The sequence below is a fragment of the Ipomoea triloba genome, chromosome 15 (genome assembly GCF_003576645.1).
Source record: "Ipomoea triloba cultivar NCNSP0323 chromosome 15, ASM357664v1".
Lineage (NCBI taxonomy): Eukaryota > Viridiplantae > Streptophyta > Magnoliopsida > Solanales > Convolvulaceae > Ipomoea > Ipomoea triloba.
The window spans coordinates 20,228,933-20,239,459 of record NC_044930.1 but is presented as its reverse complement, the minus strand read 5'-3'; the positions used below and the strand labels follow the sequence as shown (position 1 = coordinate 20,239,459).

Genomic DNA, 10,527 nt, shown 5'->3' with positions numbered 1-10,527 from the left:
AATGGAGGCAGAAGAACAGTTTGCACTCCAGTGGTTGGGTATCTCAGAGATTCCAGCTCATCAACTCCTAGACCTTGCCCACGAAACAAGAGTGTTTAAGCTGAACAGTGGAAGAACTGATAAGGGNACAGTTTGCACTCCAGTGGTTGGGTATCTCAGAGATTCCAGCTCATCAACTCCTAGACATTGCCCACGAAACAAGAGTGTTTAAGCTGAACAGTGGAAGAACTGATAAGGGTAAAGGCATAGCTGAAGAAACCGAGGTTGAGCCTGAGGAGGATCCAGAACTTGATGCCCAATTTCGAGAAGATATCAGGCTCGCCACTGCTATGTCCTTGGGACAGACTGTAGAACATACGAGAGGTCCAGGAGAGACCTCTGGGGTTGCTCACGATGATATTGCAACAGCCGCAATCCCACTGTCTCAAGTCAGTAACTCTGCTCTGGACGAACAGGTAGAAGCTTCGAGAGGTGAATCCGAGACCTCTGAAGCACTTCAAGTGGCACCTTTTTTTTTAATGATTCGGCCACCACCGAGATCTACACCCTCGATTGACAACGATGAAGCTCAGACAGTTCGAGAGGGTGTAGTTCCGCTGCTCACACTGCCGGGTTTTCCTACTGCTCCTGAAATAATTATCATTCCAGACTCATCGGAGCAGACCGAAATGCAGTCCAATGAGCACTTAGAGCAGATTGCCCCAAGTCTTGCTGGTTCGAGAAGTACTGAGGAGGACGATGCGACCATCGAAGGTGGAAATCGGGAAGCACCTGTCGACACTTCGTCTCCAACCTCACCAGCAGACGACCAAGTTCCCAGCACTGATTCGAGAAGTGACGCTGAGGGGGAACTTCCATTGGATGGAAACCAGGAAGCGTCCAACACAGAAGATCCCTCCTTGGCTGATCCAATCCCTTCAGTCGCTGAAGCTGAGGGTCCAGGTTCGAGAGATGCTGAGCAAGAAGTGATCCATCCCTCAGGTGGAAACCGGGAAGCACCTGACATGGAGCTACCTTCGAGCTCTGAACTCAGTGTTCCTGCAACCACTCAGAGACTCCTTCGAGAGGTGGACTCGCAATTGCAAGTTAAGGGTGGAAATCTGGAAGCACCCAAGTCCCCTCCAACGAAAGGTACCTATCGATCCTCTTCTCCTTCTCCTACTTCTGACTATGATCAACAGGCCGAAGAAGTCTTCATTGGCGAAGTGCGTCAATTCATGGCTGATCAATCTCAGAAGATGGCTCAGCTCGAAAGAATACTCGTTGTTGTCCGCAATGCTGCAATGCCTGCTGCTGGCACAAGTGAATCCCAAGGCCGTCATGCCGAACTTCTCGAACAGGCAATATGGGCTGAGGATGCAGCACGGAAAGCCACTGATGAAGCTGCTGTAGCTCGAGCAGAGGCTGCAAGTGCAAGGGCTGAATTAGCCGAGATGCGAGCAGAGCTTCGAGCCTTCCAACATTCCAGTGAACTTCGACAGGATGTGATGAAGGCTATACTCGATGACCTGTCGAACCAAGTGCCTGCCCAACTTCAAGCAATCTTCGGAGGTATGTCCATCCTCCTTTCCCGTGCTGATGATGCCAACAAGGGGGAAAATAAAGGGAAAAAGAAGGGGGAAAATATAACAGGCAAGAAAAGGGCAGCAAGTGAACCAGCTGGACCTCCTCCGAAAATACCAAGAATTATGAGCAAAGCAGTGGAGGATGCTAAAAGAGCAGAAAATTTAAGGATCCAGCGTACACTGGAAATGGAGAGAAAGAAGAAGAAAAAGACAAGAACAACAGTCAGAAGAAGAAAGGAAGATAGATCTTCTCATGACAAGCTTTAAGTTTGGGAACAGAGAAGACACTGAACAAATTCTGACTCTGGAGATATTCAAGCTTCTGAAAATCACTGGGATATCTACACACAGCAATATGTCTCCAGAAGAATGCATTGCCTGGTGGAAAGATGGAGTAATTGATGGTGAGTTCGTGGGGGAAGCCTACAGGAACTACAGGCATCTAGATGTCACGGATGAATACATAAGCCTGGTAAATCCGAAAGACCCCATCAAGACACGAGAAGCCATTAACAAGAAAAGGAAAGCCAACAAGAAGTAAGCTCTCGTGGTCCAAACTCCATCTCATTTCAATGTATTGATATCTATGTTGTTCTTGGTCTTATTTCTTTCAATCTTGTCTACTAAACTCTGCTTTGTAAACATTCCCTTTTATAATCATAGATATATCTTTTGCTGGGGGTGTTGCGTGAGTTCTATTATTCATGTTTTAGTAGAGTATTTGTCAAACTTACCATATGCGCTGAAAAATAAAATCTATGTTAATTCTTTCTATCAAATCAGCCATATAGAGTAAGTATAAGTGTTGGCATCATCAAAAAGGGGGAAATTGTTAGGAACATCAAGTAATAGGTTTTGATGATACCAACTGTTAAGTGAAAATCCCCAAGTCTCGATACATAGGCAAAACGCTGTAAGTTCGACAAGTAAACCAAGAGCGAAAATACAACCGGGTAACTTTGAGCTCAACTCGGAAAATATTTAAGCTTGAGGTAAATTTGTTTGAACATCTTAGAAGTCTCGTGTGTTGTAATCATATAGACAGATCAGAAGAAAGCATGGGACAACTCTGGAGGAATAAGGGTCTGCGAGACATCAACTAAGTCTCGAGACATAAGCAGAGTTCGAGAGGTAGGACCTCTCGATACAGCTATCCAGTTCGAGACATAAACAGAGTTCGAGAGATAGACCTCTCGATATTTGAGTTTGAGACATCAAGCAATCAAGATATCAACCTTGGTCTCGATACACTAACAATTCTCCAACAAAGCTGAATGACGGTCAGGAAGCATACTTAAAGTTTGGAGAAGAAGAATATCATGGAGATAGAATAATGAAGAGGTGCCGAACGTGAAGATTTCAAAATGGGCGGAAATGGATGACACGTCAGATTTCCACCACAAACGGTCAAAAGGTGCACCAATGCTGAAGTGGTCTGATTCCCTACAAACAAGGAATAATGGGAATATAAAAAGAGTAACTTTTACCAAAAGACGAAAGTGGAGCATGGACTCAAGAAAGTGAACTATGGAATATTCACTACAAGACAAGAGGTTCAAGTTACAAGATCACCACTCCATGAAATATGCTGAAAATATGCAAGACCCATGATCAGCATGGGAGACAAATTTCAAACTGAATAATTTTCCCTCCAACGGAATTATTCCTCAACTCTCATATAAAAAGGACGTGAAGACACAAAGCGAAACAGGGTAACAGAGTTGGAAAATTCGAAAGAGGTGTCTGATTCAAACGTTCAAGTGCAAGTACTAAATTTGGAATATCATCCTGATATTCAAAACAGCGAGAAAACACATCTTAGTGTTTAAGAGGGTTACAAAGCTTAAACTGTTATACATCTAGAAGGTGACCGAAGCTGCTCTACACCGAAGTTGATTCAACGATAGCTTGTGGTCAGATTGGAGTCTGTTACATTCAACTGTGACTATCAACAACGTCTTGCTTTGGATTAAGCAAGAGAGGGGGAGTAACCTGGCAGCTGTCCGAGTGAAAGAAACCTGAGGCTTGAGGCGGGCTTCGTGATCAAAACTCAAACGCTCGATATTGTACTAAATAAGGGAAGTTTTTAGTGCAATCCTTCCAGCGAGTTTCTGGAAGAAGAGTGGACGTAGGCGGGTTGGCTGAACCACTTAAAAATCTCTCTCGCATTTACTTTCTGTGTTTATCTCTCGCTAACCTCTCGATTGCACTACATATAAACACACCTCTCGAACTAACTCAAACTCGTGCTAACTAAAAAGGGATAACATTTCCGCTGCGCATAAAACTTTGTCTTCACCTCGTGAGGTATCGAACCTAAACATCCTAAGTTCAATACACACGAGAGGTCGAAAAGATTTGCAAAATCTTATACAAGTCTATTCACCCCCCCCCCTCTAGACTTGTACCCCATCCCCTTGAGACCAACACTATTATCAATTCAATTAGAGCAACTTCAAAACTAAGGAAATTAATGGAAAAAATAAATTAGGGCAAACAAAAGTTAGGCAAATAAATTATTCAAGGGATGAGATAAGAGATTATGAGTAGTTGATAGTAATTACTAATTAGTAACTACTAACTAGTAATTAGTAAGGAAGAAAATCAAGAAATGGAATTATCAATTAGGGAAATTGAAGTATAGAACAAACCTGGACAATTGGACGACTGGTGGCTGTGGCCTGTGGGCTGTCAGTTGTGGCTGGTGTTGAGTTGAGGGGCAATGAGAAGCCGGAGGCCGGAGGTGGACAAGCGTTGCCGCGGTGGTCGGTGGCATCGGCGCAGCGCTGTGGACGACGGTGGATTGGCGACTGGCAGAGAAGAAAACGGGATCGCTCGCGCCTCGTCTTGGACTGCGGAGGAAACGAAGACCAAATGAATATATATATATATATATATATATATATCTCAGCCCCAAAACGACGTTGTTTTGGGGCTGAGTAATTTTGGGCAGTGGGGGCAGCTGCCCCCACTGCCCCCAAGCTACATCCGGCACTGGACACACATACACACACACACACACACACACACACACATTTATATAATACATTATATTTATTAAATATAAATATTAAATAAATTGCAAAAGGTATTTTTGGTATTTGCAATATAAAAGCTATTCCCAAGAGTATGTGAATAGCTAATAACAAGAGCCCCCTAGAATGGTTATTCCCTTTACAAAGGTACGACGTTGTTTCGGGGATGAGTAGCTGCCCCCACTGCCCCCAAGTTACATCCGCTACTGGACACACACACACCCACACACACACATTTATATAATACATTATATTTATTAAATATAAATATTAAATAAATTGCAAAATGTATTTTCATGGTTGAAAAAATCGCTAGGCGCTCCCTAGGCGCTTGGGTAGCGCCTAGCGCCTAGGACGCCTAGCCGGGGATTAATCGGCGCCTAGGCGTCTGTGTATTTTTTTATTTTATTTTTTATTTTTTAAAAATTTGTTTAAGTATTTTTAATCTTTTAAAGACTAATAATTATAAATTATATAATACTTTAATAGTTAATACTAAAATATTAAATATTAACCTAAAAAATATCTAAAGTTTGTATAATTTAGGATTATTTCGCTCAAAATGATGTTGTTTTGAGTGAAATAACTCATTTAAAAAAAAAGAACAATAGTTAATCAACCGACTAGAAGGCTTAGTCGGTCTAGTCGACGCCTAGGCGGTCAGCGCCTAAGCGGCCTAGGCGGTGCTTTGGCGGCCTAGGCGGAGATTAGGCGGCCTAGGCGGTCGCCTAGCTTGTCAGCCGCCTAGACCACCATTTAATGTGATATGCTAGGCGGTCGACCAGCGCCTAGCACCTAGGCGGGGATTAATCGGCGCCTAGGCGAGATTTTTGCAACACTGGGTATTTTTTATATTTGCAATATAAAAGCTATTCCCAAGAGTATGTGAATAGCTAACAACAAGAGCCCCCTAGAATGGTTATTCCCTTTATAAAGGTAATAGCTCATTCCTAAGAATGTTATTCCAACGACAATATGTCTAAAACAAACAATGGAATAGGTCTATTCCAAGGAATGTTATTTCATTATTGACCTATTCTATGAACTAAACATGCCATAAAAGTTTGAATTGAATACCTCCAAACTTTTAAAATTCATAAAAGTCTTTACTAGTCTATGAAAGTCATGATTGAATACACCCCTGAATTACCTTGATGCCAATATAATCTTACTATATAAAAAAGCCACACGCCTAGGGAACCACAATCAGGTCAAAAATTCCCGCTCAATCAAAACATAGTCGTTTAATATAATATACTAATACATAATAATACAGTTGGCATACGGAAGGTTGGATACGCATTTCAGAGTTTAATTAATTATTTTAAAATCTTAAATCTTACGGAAGGTTTAAGATTTGTATTTAATGTATTTAAGAGTTCTAGACCTATTTGGTATTCTAAACAACTACCATAAATAGCTATAAATACATTAAAGACTTACAATGAAATACAATCATCACAGATTATATTTCCCAAAAGCAATAAACATGGAGATACGACTGTTCATGATGCGTCTTTTGGGCTACCCAAAGTCTGTTAAATTGTTTTTTGATTTTTTGAAGTTGGTATAATATGTTGTATATATATCTTCCATCTTCACTCTTCAAACCCTTGTCAGATAACTTCAAAACAAAGCCCTACCATAGCCTTTGTCATAGCAATGGCTCCCTTATACATTCTTGGTCGTGATATTGCTCCTAGGAACACCACAAGTGCCATCAAACTTAGGCTAGTACGTTACTATGATGTTCCTGAAAAAAGAGCACAAAAGACATCAAATACACAGAGTGTGTTTTGCATGATAAGGAGGTATCATCTTATTTGTTATGTTTTAATTTTTCATCTTTATAGTAAGAAATTTTTTTATGCATTATCAAGGAATAAATAAATATTTTAAGCATTATCAGGGAACTGTGTTGCATTCAACTGTTGCAAATGATTTGGTGGAGAAATTTTCTAGCATGTTCAAAGTTGGTGTTGTGTATTCTATAAGGAATTTTTGGTGATTACCAACTTCTACACCTACAAGACAAGCCCACCTGAATTTATGTTGAAGTTTTACTACAAAACAATTCTCAATCAATTAAGGAGCACAGTTTTCCCAAGATACATATTTAGGCTGTAGTCAATTCACTCTCTAAAACAGAAACTTGACATCAATGAAAAAGAATTGATTGGTGAGTGTTAATGCCTTTCAATTTTGCTATTTAATCGTTGTATACTTTTATTAACTACTACTGATTTTTTAATAGATGTAATTGGGATGGTAGTTGAGATATACTCACCACAAGAGAAGGTCATATCTGACAGGAATCCTAGGCTGATCGATTTTCTACTTGAAGATACCATGTAAATTAATACTAAAAAACTAAAATAGGGGTAATCAAATCAAATTCACATTGTGGGATGATCATGTATCAAAACTGGAGCCATTTTACGAGTCAACCAAACATGAACCTGTTATCATTATACTTCAGTTTTGCAGAGTGAAGGTTCTTCTAAAGAGTAAGATCATTTTATACTTTGCATATATGATTACGTTTTAAAGTTTTCCTAATGTATAGTTTCTGGAACAGCTTGTGATATTAAGTTATGTAGCAGCTATGATGTTACACAACTTTTTATCAATGAAGATCTTCTAGAAATTCTTGAATTTAGAGAGAGGTATAGAGCTATTATAGTGATGTACTGACATTTTTTTACACATAGAAATACAGTTACCCTATTTTTTGTTTATACTTTCCTAATTATGAAGTCATTTCTATGTAGATTTTAGCTCTAGACACATCAATGTTCAAACTATATCAGACATATATCAAAAGAGAGATGTACAGTATACAATTTTTTTAATACAGATAGAAACCATTATTCTATTATTAACTAATTTGTTTTTTTAATTGTAGTATGGTGATTTCTGGGTGGCTGCCAAAATTGTTGGTATTGAGAGTTCATGGGATTGGTTTTATGTTTCTTGTAAGTCACATGGTTGTAATAAAAAGTTAGTTAAGAAACAGAATGGGCAGTATGATTATGATAAGTGTAAGAAGTCTTGGAGAGAAGGAATTCTTAGGTACAAGGTAAAAGTTAAGGTTGTTGACCTCAACGGAAATGCACCTTTCATTCTCTGGGATAGGGAGTGTCAAGAGCTACTAGGTATGAGTTCAACAGAGTTAAGGTCTAAGAACCTTGAGGTAAATCATTCCTATTACAATTAATTTGAATTGTTTTATTATTGTGAAAGAATGCAATGAGTCATTTCTATTTTTGGTCCTACTGTTATTGGGACATTGTCAATTTTAGTCCACTTCATTAATTTTTGCCACATTGCGGCCAGTCTTATTTAGTCCTTGCCACTTTTAGTCCACCGTTAAAATTTTCGTCAAATAACCGTCCAAAACAGGGGTATTTTTGGTCTTTTCATGCTTTAATCATCTTCTTGACCCTTTGCAATGGTTTTCCTTACATATTTTCATCCAATGAAGAGGTCCGGTGAAAGCATGTGAGCCACATTACAAAGCCATGACTTTCGCCGGACCTCTTCATTGGATGAAAATGTGTAAGGAAAACCACTGCAAAGAGTAAAGGGGATGATCAAAGCATTAAAAGACCAAAATATCTCTGTTTTGGACGGTTATTTGACAAAAATTTTAACGATGGACTAAAAGTGGCAATGACTAAATAAGACTGGCCGCAATATAGCAAAAATTAATGTAATGGATTAAAATTGGCACTGCCCTAATAACAGTATGACCAAAAATGGAAATGACTCGAATGGAATCTAACAAACTACTATTTAACTTTTCTAGGGACCAATTGGAGTCCCCTATGAGATAGTGTCTTTGGTAGGACTTGCAATGCTAGCATTGGTTACAGTCTACTGTCCAGAGTTGTTGGAATCACCAGACAAAAACCTAACTTCTGAATTACAACCAGGGGATGATGATTTTGAAGATGAAGTAAACAACTAACAAAAAATACTAATAAACAGTTAACAAAAAATAAATAATTTATCTTATGATATTTTTTGTTCTAAAGGAATCAGAAGAGGAAAATGTGGCTGAAAGTCCAAATGTTTCGGTGAATCTAGCCAAGGATAATGAGGCAATTGATGCTGAAGCTGTAAAGAGACCATTGCTTGATGAGTTTTCATCAACAAAAAGTAGTAAGAAGACAAAGGAGGATTATGTGAAGTGTGAGAAGTTGGACTAAATTTCCCCTGAAATATGTGGACAAGGAGTAGATTTTGCAAGGATTTCTGGCTATAAAGACTAAGTAGGACTTAATATTTAAAATTGATGTGCTAATGACACTTTTTGTTGGGTGTAAAATGACAATGTATGCAACTTTATTTTTGTTCTATTCAGTACTATTTTTTTTTGCAGGTATTTACGAATATCCCTACAGTATGGATAATTAAGACTACAAATGAAATGGTGTAGTGCAATAGTTTTTTTTAATGCACGTTTATAATTTAGTGAGGAAGTGAAGAGAAGACTGCACCACTTAGTGAGGAAGTGAAGAACAGACTGCATCACTTTGTGAGGAAGTGAAGAGAAGATTGCATCATTTAGTGAGGAAGTGAAGAGAAGACTGCATCAGTTAGTGAGGAACTGAAGAGAAGACTGAATCACCTAATGATGGACTGAAGAGAAGACTGTCATCACTTACTGATGAAGTGAAGAGACAACTGCATCACTTAGTGATGAAGTGAAGAAAATAATGCATTTAGAACATGTACTTCAAGAAGATGCTATTTTGTAAACTCTAGAATATGTCATACAATGTAAGTAGATCTAGTTAAAAAATTTCTTCGGCCTATTTTTTTTTTCTAAAAAATAAAATTTGTTAATCAAAAAATACTTCTCAATTCCTTCATACTCATGGGCACATTGAAATATCCTTCTACACTTAGCTACAGTTAGTGTGAAAATAAGGATATTTGTATAAACACAAAAAATTGCAACTACATTCAAACAACAATTGCTGCTACTTGCAATATCCTTATTTTCACACTAAGGACCATATTGCAATAATTGGTCTACACGTATACAAACAGTAATGTGATGTATTGTACCTCTATAGGCTTTATGACTTTGAGAAATGATATGTTATCTTCATTGCATTATTAATATTCAAATGAACCTGAAAATATTACAACACAACATATTTAGAACCATAATATAGAGATAAAATCATTTACATAGATAAAACCTTTTAATCAAATTCAGTACAACTTTTTTGGCAATAGTAACTATTAGTGAACCACTATCAGGCATAAAACAAACTTCAACTATACCAATTAAAAATAATAGTTTTACTATAAAACATCTTGAAGGACTACAATTTATATGTCATCTACATATAATGTAAAAGGTTATACGTACCACCGAAACTAACATGTTGCTTGAATGTTGAACGATGAACCAGTGGGCATCAGATTGTGTAATCATCATGTGCAAAATTCTAAAAAATTGGTCAGTATTACAACTATATTGAATATCTAAAAATAGTTAACAATGAAAAAGAAATAAGTTCACTTGAAAGCACAAAATAGGAAACAAAATTAGGATTTTCCAGCACTGTTAGTATTTCTATTAGTTTTTTAAGGTTTTATATCGCGAACAACAATAAATTTTTGGTGATTAAGAACAAATCAACATACGTAGATTTGAAACCCCAAAGTTACTAGGTTTGTATTTTCTCACCAATGTAGTTAGAGCATACACTCATAGCTGTACTCCTTAGTTTGTTTTCTGGAAAATCGAACATGGCAATCCAATCACCGGATTCAACAGAAAATTAGGTTACAGTATGTCAGTATGAGCTTTAACTTCATCAGAGTAACCTTCTACCAAAATTAGAAGGCCGTGAAGAAGACAACAATTAAAACTTCACAAACCAAAATTCATAAACAAGATATTATAT

At 37.9% G+C, this 10,527-nt stretch overlaps 1 pseudogene; it reads left to right on the top strand.

Annotated features, from left to right (window-relative positions):
- Nucleotides 1–6,262: 6,262 nt before the first annotated feature.
- Nucleotides 6,263–8,811, top strand: LOC116006421 (annotated as a pseudogene).
- The last annotated feature ends 1,716 nt before the right edge of the window (nucleotides 8,812–10,527 follow it).